Source organism: Cyprinodon tularosa, unplaced genomic scaffold (genome assembly GCF_016077235.1).
Source record: "Cyprinodon tularosa strain WSP-4 unplaced genomic scaffold, ASM1607723v1 ctg357, whole genome shotgun sequence".
Lineage (NCBI taxonomy): Eukaryota > Metazoa > Chordata > Actinopteri > Cyprinodontiformes > Cyprinodontidae > Cyprinodon > Cyprinodon tularosa.
The window spans coordinates 755102-774241 of record NW_024039071.1 but is presented as its reverse complement, the minus strand read 5'-3'; the positions used below and the strand labels follow the sequence as shown (position 1 = coordinate 774241).

Here is a 19140-nt window from a genome sequence, read left to right as displayed (position 1 = left end):
ATGTATTTCTCTGTTAGCTGGTTCGTTTCTGCACGTAGACGTTTTATCTCCGACTCTAGCGTGGTTATGGCGTCTGCTGACTGTGTGGCCGCTCGTTCTAGATCAGCAATGGATGTGCCATGTTGGTCGCTCGACGTTTTCAGGACGTGAATAGCATTTTGAGTCTCGGTCTTGAGGGCGAGGAGTTCTCCTCTGATAGTGGCGGACACCTCCTCGATGCGGGTGTCTATTGTTTGACAAATTTCAAACTTGGTGGTTTGTAGTTCTGTGCGGAGGGAGTTTATAGCATCCAGAATGGTAGCATTAGCCATCGGATAGCTAGCTTCAGGCGAGTCCGGGGTGGCTGAGCCCGGTTCTTTCGCTTTCTTGTCCTTGTTGGAGGTCTGCATCCTCAAACTTGCTTTCCTCATGTTCTGGTGCAGTTAAATGAAGTCTAGAGTTGTCTTACTCCTATAGTACTGTTGTCCAAATGTCAATTTAGTACTAAAAATATGTCTAATTTGCAGGAGCTCCAAGGAAACGCTGCCTACTCCTCCATTGCTCACTAGCGCCAAGCAAGTATATTTCTAAGAAAACCTTTTGCCCTATATCATGTACTGGTGCTCATAAACTGAGCCCCTACCTCTATATCCTCAGCTGTTGCTTCTCTTCATCTTCTGTCTTAAGTCTGCTCTGCATACCTATAACCAGGGCTGTACACAAGGCCCCAAAAATACTGTGCTGAGTCAGAACTTCTATCTGGGTTCAGTGGCGTGCTCCCCCAGAGATGTTTTTAATTTGATCATTTAAATCTGGCCATTTTCAGAGTATTAATCAGCAAAAACATCATTGCGACTTTTAAAAAGGCTTGGCTCTGAATTTCTCCCCTCTTGTCTCCGCTGCCAGACATTTCAGACATTATAAACATGATTCTTATGTCATCGTTCTTTTGAAGCTTCCTTCCACAACTGCTTAGAAATGTGTCACAAAAGACATTCTAACATAATATTTACTTGAGTTTTTAAAATAAACACCCAGAGCCTGTTACACTTTAGTTGATGATGGTGTCTAATATGACATATCTCTGTTATAATCTTACACAATACTTATTATCATGCATTAAACATCCAACTTTAAAAACAGTTCAGGTGCAACATCTTCATTTTCTTATTCCTGCTCTCCCTCTTTCTCTCTCCTCACCGTTCCTCCTGTTGTTTGGCCCAAAGAGCAGCTCGGTTTGACTCAGCATTTTCCTCCCTATACTGTTTTACCTATTGTGAAGAATATCAACACTGTCAAAAGCTAAACTGATAAACATGAAAACAATATGCATTTCAACACCATGTTTTAAGGAGTTTTATTTCTCATTTCAACATGTTAAAATGAAATGAAACTGAATTAGTTTCCCTGATTCCAGGGCAGCCCAGTGACAAAGAAGAAAATAGTAAAACTAGCTACTAATAAGTATAAATATTAAACAAAGTAGACAAATATGCTAATTTAATCAAGTATATAGCATAAATATTGGAGTCTACAACGTTACAGCAGTTGTAGATAATTGGAAAATATTTAGGCATTTTAGGAACCATAGTGACTCTTCAAGTAAGGGCAAGTTACCACAGAAATTTTTAAAAAAGTAATCAGATGTTTTATTTTGTTTCTGTGCACTACTTCCTGTCCCAGGCCATCTACTCTGTGTTTTCTTGTTGCATGAGCTTCAGCATCTGGCAGAAATACAAATAGGTTCAACATCCATCACTGAGAAACCTGCGCTGAATAAAGGTTTCATTTTCATTTTCAGCCAAAGACATCACTAATATATCAATTGCTCAATGGATGTTGTTTCAGTTCGTGGATATTGACTGAAGGCTGGTACAGACAGAGTTAAGTAAACTTTGGTCCGATGTTCCCTTGCTGTCTGAGTAGCTCGCTGGGCTTAAATGTTTCCTCATGAAAGTGCTGTCTTTTATCACCATCATCCACAACTTAAAACTACCAACTACTCTCTGCTTCAGTTACCCGATGTGCAAGCCGCTGTTTTGAAACAGCTTTTCAATAATGATTTTTGTCCCGGGAGACAAACAGCTGGTCATTTTTCCTGATCTGATTTGTTCTCTTTAGGTAAATCTGTAAAGCGCACACAGGACAGAGACTGTGCAGCCTCCCCTGTTCCTGCCATGAAAAAGGGACAGGATGAAAAGCCTCAACTCAATGGGACAGTATGATCCCAACTGAAAAAGCTGGTTTGGGAAGCAAAACTACTTTAGTCCTGTCTAAAGAGAATTTCATGCAAGATGGATACCAATGCCATTAGAAGTGCTGTTTTTTAGAGCTACTACCTTTAATTTCACCTGATCCAGTGGTTCAAAGGGTGTGGTAGTGAGAGCATCCAACACCAGATCCCACAATGGAGCAATGGGTCTTGAAACAGGGAGCGTCAAGCAGGCACCTCGCATGCAACGGCATATCAAGGAATGTTGGCCAACAGCTCAAAGCCTATGTGGCACGCTGAAATAGTCACTAGATAATACCTTAATAGTGGAAAAAGCTTTTCCTTTATCAGTAAGGTTCAGTAGGAAAGCTAAAATCACAGCCACGGAACATTGAAAAGGTACTTCTTGAGTTTCTGAGCAATTTACCCTTTGTGGCCGAACAAGAGGCCAGGGTGGGCTAATGATCTACCCTAAGATGTGGATTCCCACAGTGCAGGGAGAAGAACAGGGGACACTGACTGTTCTCTTGAGAAGCAAAAAGGTGCACAGATGGCTGAGCGAACCTCTGCCAGACCATCCTTACTAACACTGGGTGGAGTTTCCAGTCAGCATACATAGGATTGCACCTGGAGAGAAAATCTTCTCCACAGTTCAGCACTCCCCGGACATTACTTCCCCTTAAAGACAGAAAAAGACTTCTGCTCCAAATGAAAAGTTTGTGAGCCTCAGGGATATCAGCACCATGCCCATTGACATAAGCCAACACTGTTGTGTTGTATGCTCTGATCAGCACATTGCGAGCTCTCAGAATGTAGTGAAAATGCTTTAATGTTAGGTCAATAGCCATTAGCTCCATGTAATTGAAGTTCTTGTGCGGAATTTTTGGACCCCAGGTTTCATTCACCATTTGCTGTTCACATATAGCCCTCCAGCCTGACAGCGAGGTATCTGTTGTGACCACCTTTTTGTTCTGGATGACTACCATTGGGACACCCTGTGTTAGTGAATCTGTGTTCCGCCACAGACGCAGTGCTGCGGTGCAGGTTGCTATAACTCTCAGCATGTAATGAGGAGTATGTGGCTTTAACTGCAAGGCTACCCCTCTTGGATTCCTCTCATATGGAAATGTCCAAGAGGGATTACCACTAACACTGAGGCCTTCAGTCCCAACAGCCTTCTGCAGAGACTAAATGATACCAGGTTTTCTCTTTTAAACATGGACAAACAGTCGAACATTGTTTTCACTCTGTCCTCCTTTAGGCCTAATCTTGCATTGATTGAGATCAAATGGAGATCTATTAAGGATATTCTTTTTCAGGTTTATTTTGAAGCCCAGATCCATTAAGTGATGTTTTATCATAGCTGTGTCAAATGGGGCTTCCTGGTGGGAAGACATTCTGTCCAGCAGGAAGAGAGCGGTAAGCTGTAAGAACGCTTTCATTTAAAATTAAATTTCAATTCCTTTACCATTCCAAAGTCACATTTTTTCAATGAATGAATTGTTGGGTGTGAACCAAATCACAGGTTAATTAAATGAGTCAAATGTTTGATCATCTGTTTGACCAACTGTTGGGATCTGGAGGTCTGTCCACTTTCTCCACCAGAGGGCGTACGAGATCTCCTGGAGCCGGAGCTGATTGCACCACCTGTCGCTCATCTGCTCATCAGGAGATCCGTATTTAAGGAGGCAGAGGACTTCTCTCCAGTGCCAGAGTGTTTGCCAGTAACGATTGAGCCTGCCTGAAACCCTGAAGAGTTTCTCTGTCACTAATCTGCCTGTCCGTTCTCTGAAGAACCCTGGAGAATTATTCCTGTCTAAAGATCTGCCTGCCTGCTCTCAGAAGAAACTGGAAGGGAAACTCAAATCTGTTATCTGCCAACACTCAAACCAAGCTCTGCCTCCGTCTAGCCCTCAGCCTGCCGACAGCCTCTGGACCCTCAAGGTTCCCCGCTCTGCTCAACTCCAGAACAGGTACAGCCCTGCACACTCTCAACCTGCAAATTACTTGGACCTCCACTAACTCCTCTGTCCCCTTCTGCAGTGAACCCACTCGTGACCAGTCCTGGATCTGATAACTCTGTGTGCTTTTCAGAACCCATTCGTGTCCAGACAAATTCCCCTCTGGATCTGTTCATTCATTGTGCTTAAACATTACAATAAATCTTTGAACTTTTCTCCTGCCTCTGAGTGTTCTGCATGTGGGTTAGGCACCTGAAGCCAAACATGACACCACCAGGTTCTAATCTGAGGAGGAATGTTTCTTAGAAATCATACAAAAAAGTAATATCTTTCAATATGAACAGAAATTATTTCAGTGATGTTTTACAAAATCATTGATATAAGCACATATTGCAGAGGAACTCATTATGTTCTTTTCCTTCCTGACCATAGATGTGGGAACTACATAAATGGCCCAGATCCTTTACTTAATAAAAAGCCAAACACTCTCTTTAACGCTTTATATGTGAGAAGGAGGATTTTAAATTCTATTCTGGATTTAACAGGAAGCCAATAAACAAGCTAGGATAAGAGAGATGCGGCCTCTCTTTATAATTTTCATCAGAACTCTGGCTGCAGCATTTTGGATCAGCTGAAGGCTTTTAACTACAGTTTGTGGACTTCCTGATAGTAAAGAATTAGGGCCCATCCCTTTGGATTGGGAGTCATTTGGCTTTTTTTGTTAGCCTACAACAGAGATGGCAAAAGTACTCACTTTCCGTACTTGAGTAAAAGTACAGATACTTGTGTTAAAAAATACTCTGGTAAAAGTGGAAGTACTGATTAAACTTCTTTACTCAAGTAAAAGTAACAAAGTACAGGCTTGTAAATTTACTTAAAGTATAAAAGTAAAAGTAGAAACCACTTTTTTCATGCCGTTGTCTACATTTTAAATGGATGTTCACCAATAGGACTAGATCTCTGTTGTGTTCATTTTCAATCATCTCGTCGTCCATACTACTATGCTAACGCCACTGCCACCAAGCTGCAATGATTTGCCGCGAATGAATACCGCCCAATCTGTCGATTCATCTTGTAGTGGTGCATCAAATGCAACGTAGATTCCCATCCAATTAGATTGAATTTGGTATTGATGACGTGAAAAATAATAACGGTAACTCCATTGAAATGATTCAAAACTAAAGTAACGAGCCTATTTTTTAAAATCTAAGGAGTAGAAAGTACAGATATTTGTGTAAAAATGTAAGGAGTAGAAGTAAAAAGTCGCCATAAAAATAAGTAGTAAAGTAAAGTAAAAATATCAGAAAAATCTACTTGAGTACAGTAACGAAGTATTTGTACTTCGTTACTTCCCATCATACAATCATTAGTAACCTTCACCAGAGCTGTTTCAGTGCTATGATGAGCTCTAAAGCCAGACTGAAACTCTTCAATAAGTTAATTATGATGTAACTGGTCGCACACTTGTTTGGCAATTTTCTAAAGAATTTTATATAAGAAAGGAAGATTGGATATATGTCTATAATTTAACTAGTCATCTGGGTCAAGAGACGGTTTCTTAAGTAAAGGTTAAACACCTTTGGTACGTATCCCTGTAACAGGGATAGGTTAATCACATCTAAAATGGAGGAGGAGATCAAAGGGAATTCTTCCTTAAAAAACTTGTTTGGAACTGGATCTAACATACAAGTTGAAGGCTTAGATGAACACAATAATTTCACTTACTTGGAAAGTTCAACTGGATCTAAGCAGTATAAACCAGGTCCAGATTATAAGGCTAACTCAGATGCTGCCTCGCCTTCCAGAAATAAACCAATCATAGTTAGAGGAATGCCAATGATCTTATTTTTAATTAAATCAATCTTATTTATAAAGAAACCCATAAAATAGTTACTGCTCAGAGCAGATTGTATGGACGGTTCAACAAAGCTATGGCTGTGGGTGAGTTTAGCAACTGCATTTAAAAATACATTTTCCTATTTTGGATTTTCTGGATTTCTGCCTCATTAAATCGAGGACACTCACCTCTACCTACTGGTCTCTGCATTTGGCTCCTCAAACAACCAGCATGCATTGCAACATGCATGAAACATGCATTAAAATCAGCATAGTGCAACTATGCTGATTTCAATGCATTGCCCCCAAGGCACAGTAGAACCATTGCAGAAAATTGTATCTTAGCTCATCTGAGGAACAAGCTGTGAATCCTACAGCATCAAATTTTCTAAAATGTTAGAACTAAATTATGCTATCTTTTTACTTCACTACAGCTGCCAAGTGCTTAAAACACAAATAACGCAAACCTCTTGCTCATGAATCTTTTAATTATTTGTATTTTTGCTTTCGAGTCAATAAGCCGATGCCTTCAGCTAGTATTCATTTTCATTAGATAGAAAGCTGAACGGATCTGACTATGTCCTCTGGTTGAACTGTCTCTGTAAAGGGCCTTGAGATGATGTGTTGTGAATTGTCGCTATATAAATTAACTGAATTGAGTTTAATATTTGGTGGACTTGGCTTTTAGTTTGAGTTTTTACACCACTTGTTCAAGGTGTTGGATGCTGTTAGCAGCAATAAAGCCTGTCTTATCTGTTCAGTTGAAAAAAAATTATCTGTACTCGGCCTGCTATCTTGCAGACCTGGGCTTGTGCCAAATTCTTTAAAAAATAAACTTTTATTTTAAATGAAAGATATCCTATCTCCCTGAGTTAGACCTTTGCCCGTCGCCTATGTAACCTCATGTTTTTGATGTGTTCTCTTTAAAGGTTAATCATTAAAGTTTAAAAGAATGATAATGAGCCTTTGTGCGTGTTTTTTTTTTAACATATGTACTAACCTCTGAACTACTTCATGATGAGGTTAACCTTCTGTAGTATTGTGTAGAAAGAGAAAATCAGAACAAAAAATAAAGAATCAATTGAAAGAAAAAAAATAAAGGCTTGGTCAAATACACCAATGTACCAGAGAAGGAGGTGAGGTGAAGGATCCAAACTTTAATGTGTAGCCATAGTCCAAAAATTAACTTTACCTTTTACCTTTACCTTTTTACCTTTAACTTTACCTTTTCTGAAGAAGAAACTAGACTTGTCCAGGAAGGTAAAATCAGAAAGATTTCTAGATATGTTAGTTTTGTCCACAACCTTGATGCGTAAATTAACAATGCAGTAAATTCTATTTCATTTTTACAATAGCTTTGGTACCACGAGGTCCTAACATTATGTTCTTACAAGTTATAATGTATTTACGTAGGACGGCCTATGATTGCCCAGATCAAAGATTTACTGTAGTATCATTTTTCATTTTATCATTCATAATAACTTTTTCTTTACCATCAATATTTTTTTTCCAGTCTTTTTTTTTTTGCTTGTTTTTCATGACTTGAAAGATACTGTATAAGAAATGTATCAGACCTTTTCTTGTAAACCATGTGACTCATTCAACTCTAAAGTGAAAGTGAAAGTAAGATTTTGTTGTTCACTGTGAACACTGAGCTTTAAGCTCAGTCTGTGAGTGAAGTCTCTCCTCAGTCCCTCCACCTGAATTTATTTTACAGCAAAGGTAGTAGTAAGTCTTTTAAATTATTTTAATCTTGCTGGGTAACAGTGGGCTTAGAATACCAAAAGCAGCTCCTATTGTTGAAGGCAGAACTTTCATTAACTTAACATTTATGGAAATTCTGTGTAAGTTACTTTTTTTTTTTTTTTTTTATGAAATATTTATGTAGGGTTGTTTCAGAGCGTTAAACAAGATTATCAAAAACTGATTTTTTTTTTCTAAAAATATAACTAAAAATTCTAAATATGTATAGTATGGATCTATCTTGCAGAGATAGTTTGTAGGCTATAATGTGTATTCAGATAGATTTTGCTTTTAGATTTTACTCTTATAGCTTATGCAAATCTTAAATCCCAAAGTGGGTTACAGATACACGGGAGTACCGCTGCAAATGGGATGAAATTCCCCACACTTATTCTATCTCCAGAGAATATCATGAACCCAGGGATCTCAGCAGTTTTGTTCGGCTTTCAAAAGTGCAAAAAATACTGCAATTTGCTCAGAGAACTCAATGTATGCCAATGTGGAAATCAACAACCAGCAAACTGGATGAGATAGGAGCCTTTTGTACCATGGGCGAATTCGCCTGCCTAACGAATTGCTTTCTCTGGCCAGGTGGATTTCAAGTCGAGCAAAAGCAGCGTTCGCTGTGAATGCACCACAGTTATAGCTGACCCCTTGGATCCTGTCTGTGCTAATAGACCCTGTGTGGTTGTCCTAAGCCTATGCTCCTGTGTTACACCCAGTAAGACTTGGGAATGGATTTGGACTTTTAGACATCAATCATATCTTACCCACAGTTGTCCAGAACCTGCAGAGCCTTCTCTATCAGTAATGATCGTTACTTGTCTATCTCTTGTAAAATGGTTTTACTATTAGGCATAATGCTATAGTGAAGAATCTTACGAGTTCTCTACTTGGATAGAAATGATCTATGGTTAGCTTGATAACAGTGACATTTATCCCCTCTTTCAGCCATGTCAGTAGTCCTGCAGGGTATCTAATGATTAGTAATGGCTCAGACATTGTTTTTATTAGTCATCTTCAAATGTGCCTGGTTAGTCATCAGAGCAGAAAGTCCAAAATATGCTATGTTTAAATTGCACCATGCTTATTTTAATGCATCAGCCCTAAAGTAACATCACAACTATTCCACAAAATTATAGTGTATCTCTGATGAACAAATTGTGTATCCTTCATCATTGAATGTACTAAAATATTGTTTTCCTGTAACATCCTATTTTCCTACCCCACTGTGGCTGCCAACTGTTTAAAAAACAAAACAGGCACACCTCTTGCACAGGAATTGTGTTGTCACCCTACTGACATGGTGAATCTTTATTTTGGGTGTTCTTTTAAATATTGGACTCAAACCCAAATCTATTTTGACACATAGGTTTTTTTCTGCATATGGGATGGTTTATTTTTCAAGGGACAGTAGACAAACCTATACAATACAACTAATAAAACTGTAACATGTGTGACTGACTTTGCTCTTAGGTTGAGTTTTACAACTTGATCAAGGCATTTGATGCTGTTAGCAGCAATAAAACCTTTCTAATCTGTTCAGTTTTAAAAAAAACTTAAATGCACTCAGTCTGCTATCATGCAGCAATTCATTCACTCATATCTGATGAGTGTCTTGGAAACCCTGGGTCTTAATGGAAACTGAATGTTAAAGTAAGATATTTCTCTGATATTTGTTCTTGCACTCTCAGCAACAGCAGTCAGTGATAAACCCCACAGCAGCAGAAACACAGCAAAGGTAATATTTTAGAAAACTATTCTTAATATGTTAGAGAGATTTTTTTATATATATTTGCAGCAATTCTACATATTCTTAAAGATTTAACTAAGAGGAAAAATTCAATTTGTGCAACACCAGAAATCATAGTTACTAGACTTGATCACAATGGACATTGTTTTCTGCTCTTTAAAACTTGTACAGAAAGTAGTTAAAAAACAGTAGAAATTATTACTTTAAGGAATCACTCTGACTTGGTCTAGATTTTTCTTTTGCATAGAATGTAAAATGTGACCTTAGACACTCTTATGATTGACAATGTTTTAAAAAAATCATCAGATCTAAATATTTAAATCTAAATATTATACAAGTCTTTCTTTGTGGAATTAGTAGCAATGGATGAACGAATGGATATTTCTTGTATCTAACGTCTCTTCTCTTCATGTTAGGCAAACAAAACATGAGGAATCCTTTCAGTAAGTGAATATGTCAGTTATCTTTCAACATGAATGGATTCGTACAGCTCTGATTTTTTTCGTTTTGTATATTTGTTTCTTCTCATCTAGTTAAAGTTCAGAAAATCACTACAGGTGAAACCTTTGGTGCAGATGAAGTTGTGATGAGAAGGGTGAAGCTGGAAGATACGAGGGGGAATGCACAACACGTCATCCTTTTCTGCCCAATCATCTCTCGTGTTGGTTCAGATGTTGAGGCTGCCTTGAAAAGAGTGGCATGTAAGGCATGAAATGGTCATTTTCTTCTTAACATCATTTTAAAAATATAATCTTCTTTATGCATTAATTGAACTTAAAAAGGGGGCCCTCTGGATGCAATGCAGAATACACCTGGGAATTATTTAGCATTTAAAACTTTATTTTACCATACACTTTTTTTTTTACTTTAGTGGATATGATTCAAAATCACCTTCATGTCCTCCAGAGGAGCATTATATCTTAATGTGTGTGTGGTACAGTGCACCAGTAACGTCAGAGAATTATGTATTAAAAGAGAAAAGTAAACACTCAACTCATTCCAAAGTTTCTTTTGTGATCTGTAATGTAATTCATTATTTGTGCAATATTATAGATTTCCTCCTCTTTAATTCCTCTGTGGACAGTAAGGTTAAGAAGATAATATAGGATTATTCTTTTAATGCTAAATCCAGACTTCTGATGGTGTGGAAAATAGTGGCTTTGCTAAGATATATAGCAAAAAAAGATAGCATCTCTGATTGCATACAGGAAAAAACCAAAAGCAGAAAATTCTGACCCAACAGGCATGGCGCTGTACTTTACAATATTGTGCCTTAGCAGTCTGAACGGGTAGCGGATGTCATCATCGAAATGTGATAACAATTATGCAGGCAATGTCAGGGAAAAATTCAAGTATGGGGATTTCTCAAATTCATTCAGTTTATTAAATAACTTTTTTCAAACTTAGAACAATAGCTATCTTTTAAAACACATTTAGAGTTATATTTTTTAGATATAAAATTATGAAGTTAATATTGGTATAGACCGACATAACAATGTTAAAATAACTACAGTCCCTTACTTCATTACAGCATATATTAAGGGTTTTAATTTAGGCTGATTAAAAAAAACACAATATGCAGCTTAGTCAACGGCCTCATTGACAAAACTCATTAGTTTAATATAACATATAAAACATTAAATAAGATTTGAAGGGGAATAGGGTGATTTTTAGGAATATACATTTGTTTGGTTACAAACTCTGGCCCACATTTCAGACATAGTAAAGGGTGGTAATGTGTCTTGATGTTTACCCTCAATAATCCCAAGAAAAAGATAAAGAAGTCATTGGTAGCTCTTTGTTGTCACTGCTAACTTAGCATACAGGGCACCAGGATTGAGTAAGCTTGCCTGTTAGCCTGGTTGGGAGCAGGCTAGCCGCACAGCATAAATCACACAAATTGCAAATGGGACGTTTTTGGGCTTCCCTTAAGTAATGGCTTTGTTGTGGCCACTCTATGGTAAAGGTTGCAACACAAGGCTTCCTGACAACAGATTTCCCAGCCTGAATAAGACCGCATCGCATTTTCACATTTTTACATGTGTTGTATAATTTGATATTCATTTATTATGACAAAGGCAATTAAAATCAGCTTGCTCTGTAATGCATATGGGCTTCCTGGAAGAGAAAGTGCATTGATGGGATTTCACTGCAAATATTAAATAAAAATTATAAATATGTTTGATTTTTTTTAAGTCTTAGAATAAGTGTAAGATATTCTGCCATTAGGGTTGCCTTAAAAATTACACTATGCATCAGAAATAAAATAATTATTTCTTCGTAACATCCATCCATTTTCCTTCATGCTTATCCCTGCATGGATTGTAAGGGGTACTAGTGCCTATCTCCTGCTGTGAATGAGGAAGAGGTCATCAGTCTATTGCAGAGCAACACAGAGACAAATAACCATCCACACACACTCAATTTAGATATGCCAATTAGCCTGACAGTCATATTTTTGGACTGTGGGAACCGGAGTACCCAGAGAGAACCCACACATGCACAGGGAGAACATACAAACTCAATACAGAAAGACCTCCAGCTAAAGAAAAAATACAAGTAAGGACTGATCCACTCCTTGACCTTTAAAGAAGTCATTTAAGGCAGGCAAAGCATTTGATCAGGATATTTGATCAAATCACTGGTATTATGTATTCCTTTCTGGAATACATAATGCCAGTGAACTTTTTCCTCTGCGACCTGTCCTTTCTTAGGCAAAAGACTAATGGGCAAATGTATTCTATATCTGTGGGAAAGTTTTGTGTAACAATTTTTTTGTTTTATTTTAAAATTAAAAAGTTTCTGATTAAAGATTTTTTTTAGTAGAAGAACAATTTAAAATAAAAAAATGTGTGATGAAAAAATATCCCTCCATATGTCCACAACAATCTGAAAAATTTAATAACAGTTATTTTTTAACTAAGAGATCAGTCCATTCTCCTTTTGGGATGTACAGCTCCTGGCTGCTTCTCACATTTCTCTCTTCTGTTCAACAGATGGTCAAAGGGTCATCCTGGTTCTGATGCACCACACCAGAGATGCTGACTACTCAACAGCAGGAAGAAAGTGGTCCGATTATATTGAAAATGTTGACTTGGATGTTGACATTCTCTACCATGAAAGTGTCCCAGGATTACTGACCTGTGCACAAAACGATAAGGCTGTTTTACAAATACAGAGTTTTTTAGCACCAAACCAAAATAACTCCGGTTCTAATAGGGATTTGGATTTTTGGCATTCGATGAGGCTTTGGTATTGGTCTTTGCATTCAGATAGGACTTGGGTGAGGCTTTGGTATTGGTTTTGGCATTCAGATAGGACTTGGATGAGGCTTTGGTATTGGTCCTTGCATTCAGATAGGACTTGGATGAGGCTTTGGCATTGGTCTTTGCATTCAGATAGGACTTGGATGAGGCTTTGATATTGGTTTTGGCATTCAGATAGGCTTTGGATGAGGCTATGGTATAGGTTTTGGCATTCAGATAGGCCATAAAAGTGGCTTTTTGGTTGGTCTTTCAAATTGCTTCTGTAAGACCAAAAGAAAAGCTACTACCCTCTAAAGTTGCTTATGCCTTCGAGCTTTTCAATTGTTCTTTACCCTGGAGCCATCAATATTTTTAAATAAAACCTATTATAGTGCAAACTGATAATACTGAAGACATTCACTACTTACCGTACTAAAAATGTATCAAATTTAGTTTAAATTTAGCATAGAAATGGTACAGAGTTACAAAGCTGGGTTTATTTTCTTAAAGGTGTCTCACCAGATGTGTGTCTATCTGATCAGTCCCCGCTGTTAGTGTAGCTGCTTGCTCTCTATCACACAAATATAGACCTATGTCAAATTTTATGAAAACCTGGCCTTCCAGAATAATAACTGTACTGCATTTGCTGCCTTTTATTTTTCCAATCTTTCCTCCTAACAATGTGGCCTGCCAAAAGAAGATGATCACTTTTATCCTAAGAAAATATATCTCTCCTTCAACTAATTTGTCTTATAAGGAGAATAATGAAAGATTGGAGTTAATAAGTTAAATACCTGGAGAAAACTATCTATAATTAAGAAGTAAACAAATCTATTATATGGAAATACCTAGGGTTTTACAAGTTCTTATGCGAATGATTATGAAATTACAAGATCCTTTTATGCATGAAAATGTTTCCTAACAACTCCCCATGATAAAGTACAACTTTTAAAAGCCACCTCACAACTTTAGACCAATACAGCTCAAGGGACCAGGTAAACTTGTTAAACACCAATAACTGTGTGATTTCAGTTTTGTGTTTTAGTGAAAAAAAATTAACATAAATAGATTAAATACAGGTTCCCTTAGAAATATGTCTTATGTGCATATGCAACTTGGGAGCTTGGACAAAAGACTGGAGATGGATCTGTGAAGCTGTCAACAAGAAGGGGCAGAAAAGGCTATATTTTGAGAAAGCTTATAGAAAACTTACAGAAGATATGCAGCAAGATGGTAGATATACCTTTTATAAGTATGTTGTAGGGAGCGTAATCTATTTTGTCATTGTCTGTAGTGTTAGCAGCTTCAGAGCATATGATTTAAAGTACCTTAAGAAGTTTATTTTTTTTAAAAAGGCCTCTGATCTGGGATCTCCTCTAGAATCTCAAGAGATGAGAAAGAAAACGAAGAACATTACAGACAACCCTTAGCCTCCTCTTCTTTAAACTGTTTTACATTAACAGAGCATCTTCAGTCAGAGGCTTCTCAGGCTCACTGTAAGACAGACTGACATTTACAAACAACTTTAAGAGTTAAAACAACATTTAAGTTCTCTTTGGGATTAATGAAGTGAAAATAATTGTTAGTTGCTTCTTACACACACTAGCAAACAAAAATATCCAGTGGAAACTTGCTTAAATGGACACAGACAGAAGCATTATGACATGTACATAGAAGAAAACATACTGCAGCTGAATTGTTCTTAGTGTATGTAGAATTACAGAAACAATCTCACTTGTTTAATGTGTAGGCATCCTCTAATGCCCATAAGTCAGAAATTCAGCAAGGCTTGTGTCAAAGTCCTTTAGAAATACACTTTGATTTTACAAATAACGTCACAGTTATTAATGTTTGTGTCCAAATGCAATGTTTATGAAAATAAAGTTGGTTTGATAAATTGATATTTGGTGGGATTTCATAAAGATCCATTAGGGCTCTGTAAATGAAAGATATCCTGTATCCTCTGCATGTTGGTAACCATGTGTTAAACTTTTGCCTTAGCTGTTTAACCACATGTTTTTGATCTGTTCTCTTTAAAAAGTTTATCATTAAAGTTTAAAAGAATGATAATAAGCTTTGGTGTGTGTTTCTTGAACATATGTACAAACCTCTGATTTACATCATGATGAGGTGATGGTTTTTACTCTAGTGCTGTGTTGGGAAAAAATAGAGAATAAGAAGTAAAGAATGAATGAAAGAAAATATAAAGGCTTGGTCAAGTTCCCCAACTTACCAGGTAATGTTTTCGGGAAGGATCCAAACCTAAACTTGTAACCAGAGTCCTAGAAGTTTAATTTATCTTTTACCAACAGCACACCAAACCCACACTCTAGTATTTTTATTTTCTTAAGATGAAACTATTTTTTTTCCAGATAGGTAAAATCAGAAAGGCTTCTAGATATGTTAGTTTTATCCACAACCTTATGGAGTAAATTAACGATGCAGTAAATTCTACTCCATTTTCATAATAGCTTTTGGTACCACAAAGTTCTAACACAAGTTCTTACAAATTAGGTAATAGCGTATTTATGTAGGACTGCCTTTGGTTGTTCTGGTCACAGATTTACTGTAATATTGTTCATTTTTCTCTATAACTTTTTCTTTACCATCAATGTATTTTTTCCCTGTCTGTTATTTCCTTATGGTTCATTCACAGGAAGGTCTTTGAATCGTCTTGTTAAAGAATCTGATGGAGAAACAACATATTCTACCTTTCCTTGTCAAAAATAGTCAAAAGATAGCATTTGAACTTCAAAAAAATTTAAATTTGTATATATATATAATATATAGATTTTGCTCTGTAAGTATTTCATGCCTCTATTGGAAACACTTGTCAGGCTTTATCTCTATTGATAACCTTCAGTTCTAAAGACTAGAACTGAGATATCATCAAAGGTTTATGACTACAACACTAAGTCATCTATCATATTTTTTATTTTTTTATGATAGTAGACTTGATCTAATTATTTATATTCCTTATTATTCGTTTTACTATTTGCTGTTCCTCGTGACTTGAAAGAAAATTTGAAAAAGATACCGTATCATTAAACGTTCCTGGTCTTTTCTTGTAAACCACGTGACTTATTGGAGTGTAAAAGTGAAAGTGAAAGTAAAAGTAAAATTTCATTGTTCACTATGAGGTGCCCCCAGGGACATAAATCAGAATTAACTTGCATATACACATATTAAATTACACTCTTCCATATAATATACTGAAAACCTCACACAAACACTAGTAAAAAGCTCTCACATAAACTAGTGAAAACATTGACCTCTTATATAATCTACTCAAAAGCTCTCATACAAAGTAGTGAGAACTGTTCATATAAACTGGTGAAAAGCTTTACCTTTCATACACACTACTAGAAAGCTTTCATATACACTATTAAAAAGCTCTCATATACACTACTAGAACGCTTTCATATACACTACTAGAACGCTCTCAGATACACTATTAGAACGCTCTCATATACACTACTAGAACGCTCTCATATACACTATTAGAACGCTCTCATATACACTATTAGAAAGCTCTCATATACACTACTAGAAAGCTCTCATATACACTATGAGAACGCTCTCATATACACTATTAGAATGCTCTCATATACACTATTAGAACGCTCTCATATACACTACTAGAAGGCTCTCATATACACCACTAGAACGCTCTCATACACGCTACTAGAAAGCTCTCAAACACACTACTGGAAAGCTTTCATACACACTATTAGAAAGCTAAAATATATGGTCCCCCTCCTATAATTTAGGCAAACATTGCTCAAATATCACCGAATCCAGATGGTTTGTTGTTGATGAAGAGAGGAATAAACAGAGTTTAAGATTTGCAGCTAAATTAATTTGTTTCCATATTATGGAACTGCTATCAGGCACTTCCCATCATCTTATATCAGTAATAAAAAATTATAAATACAAATTTGGTATTTGGTGACTTGACTTTTATTTCTGTCAGGCTGAAGTGAAAAAACTTGGAAAGAGACTGATTCTCTTGGCGTTTAAAATAACAACACAAAACAGCATAAGAAAACCGCATTTATTTTTTTTATTTTACAATTTTGTAAACAACAGCGGCTGATTAAACTAAATGTCTCAACCTTGTATAATTTTACGACTTTTTATTTAACCAAGAAATTATCCGAAAGGCGTGGGAAATGATCAGATCCGCTTATGTGGCTGCAATGCGCGGCGCGCTCCCAACACAGGTGGAAAAGATTTTCACATGGGAACAGAATTTCGCACAACACCGGAAAAGGATCTCTGTTGAAGCAAAAACATAAAAAATAAAGTCGAGTAATGCCCATGCTTCTGTGAGTTGTTTAGCGGATAGCTGAGCATTAATCAATAATTTTATTTGATACAATTTCGGCCGGAGATAGCACAAAATGTACGGAGCTAGCCAGAATGACCTCCGTTTAAAACAACTTCTGGTGTAATGACGGTCCTTCCTGTTTCACTGAAACACCTTCTGTTTCAACTGAAATCCGCTAATAGCTTTTCAGTAGTGTGTATGAGAGCTTTCTAGTAGCGTGTATGAGAGCGTTCTAGTAGTGTATATGAGAGCCTTCTAGTAGTGTATATGAGAGCTTTCTAGTAGCGTGTATGAGAGCGTTCTAGTAGTGTATATGAGAGCCTTCTAGTAGTGTATATGAGAGCTTTCTAGTAGCATGTATGAAAGCGTTCTAGTAGCATGTATGAGAGCTTTCTAGTAGCGTGTATGAGAGCGTTCTAATAGTGTATATGAGAGCGTTCTAATAGTGTATATGAGAGCTTTCTAGTAGTGTATATGAGAGCTTTCTAATAGTGTATATGGGAGCGTTCTAATAGTGTATATGAGAGCGTTCTAATAGTGTATATGAGAGCTTTCTAGTAGTGTATATGAGAGCTTTCTAATAGTGTGTATGAGAGCGTTCTAATAGTGTATATGACAGCTTTCTAATAGTGTATATGAGAGCGTTCTAATAGTGTATATGAGAGCGTTCTAATAGTGTATATGAGAGCTTTCTAGTAGTGTATATGAGAGCTTTCTAATAGTGTATATGAGAGCTTTCTAATAGTGTATATGAGAGTGTTCTAATAGTGTATATGAGAGCTTTCTAATAGTGTATATGAGAGCGTTCTAATAGTGTATATGAGAGCGTTCTAATAGTGTATATGAGAGCTTTCTAGTAGTGTATATGAGAGCTTTCTAATAGCGTATATGAGAGCTTTCTAATAGTGTATATGAGAGCGTTCTAGTAGTGTATATGAGAGCTTTTTAATAGTGTATATGAGAGCGTTCTAGTAGTGTATATGAGAGCTTTTTAATAGTGTATATGAAAGCTTTCTAGTAGTGTGTATGAAAGCTAAAGCTTTTCACCAGTTTATATGAACAGTTCTCACTACTTTGTATGAGAGCTTTTGAGTAGATTATATAAGAGGTAAATGTTTTCACTAGTTTATGTGAGAGCTTTTTACTAGTGTTTGTGTGAGGTTTTCAGTATATTATATGGAAGAGTGTAATTTAATATGTGTATATGCAAGTTAATTCTGATTTATGTCCCTGGGGGCACCTCATAGTTCACGAGCAATTTCACTCACATACTGAGCTTTATTAGTCCTCCAGCTGAAACGTTTGTACAGCAAAGGTAGGAGTAAGTCTTTTTGATTATTTTGTTCTTGTTAGGTAACTGTGGGTTGTATAGAACAGTGTTTTTTTCATCCCTGGTCCTCAAGGCACACAGCTCTGCATGTTTTGGATGTTTCTGAGCTTCAGCACACTGGATTCAGATTATTGCAGTTCAGCAAAGCCTGATAATTTGCTATCAATTGATAACAGGTGTGTGAAAGCTGGGAAACATCTAAAACATGCAGGGCAGTGTACCTTGAGGACCAGGGCTGAAAAACACTGGTATAGAATACCAAAAGCAGCTCCTATTGTTTAAGGCAGAGCTTTTATTAATGTTTATGAAAATCCCTCTGTGTAAGTTTCTTTTTTTAAATGAAAGATTTATGTAGGTAGGGTTGTTTCAGTGTGTTAAACAAGATTATCAAGAACTGATTTTTTCTTTTTCAAAAAATATAGCAAAAAAATCCAACTATGTATATTATGGATCGATCTCTTTTTATTAGGCTATAATGTGTATTCATTCATTATTACGTCTTTCAGCTTATGCAAATCTTAAATTCTGTATTACAGAACACGAACATAAAGTGATTTAACTTTCAGAAAGGATACGGTAAGGCCTGCAAATAATGTGAATTGATATTTGTTTAAGTGATCATTTTTGGCTGCTTCTGAATGGAAGTAAAGTCATGAGATTTTATTGCTTGAAGAGCTGGTTGCTATTTTGGCTTCACCCATGCATGTCATGGAAAGTTCAGTTAAAAAACAAACAAACACAAAATCAACAG

At 36.6% G+C, this 19140-nt stretch overlaps 1 long non-coding RNA gene across 2 annotated transcripts; it reads left to right on the top strand.

The window, feature by feature from the left end:
- Positions 1-7649: 7649 nt before the first annotated feature.
- Positions 7650-14802, top strand: LOC119790195. Of its 2 annotated transcripts, none has more exons than XR_005281686.1 (5): positions 7650-7710; positions 9426-9472; positions 9901-9927; positions 10018-10185; positions 12481-14802. It is a non-coding gene; the product is annotated as an uncharacterized LOC119790195 (long non-coding RNA). The 2 variants fall into 2 exon arrangements; XR_005281687.1 differs by lacking the exon at positions 7650-7710 and adding an exon at positions 8396-8538.
- Positions 14803-19140: the final 4338 nt, after the last annotated feature.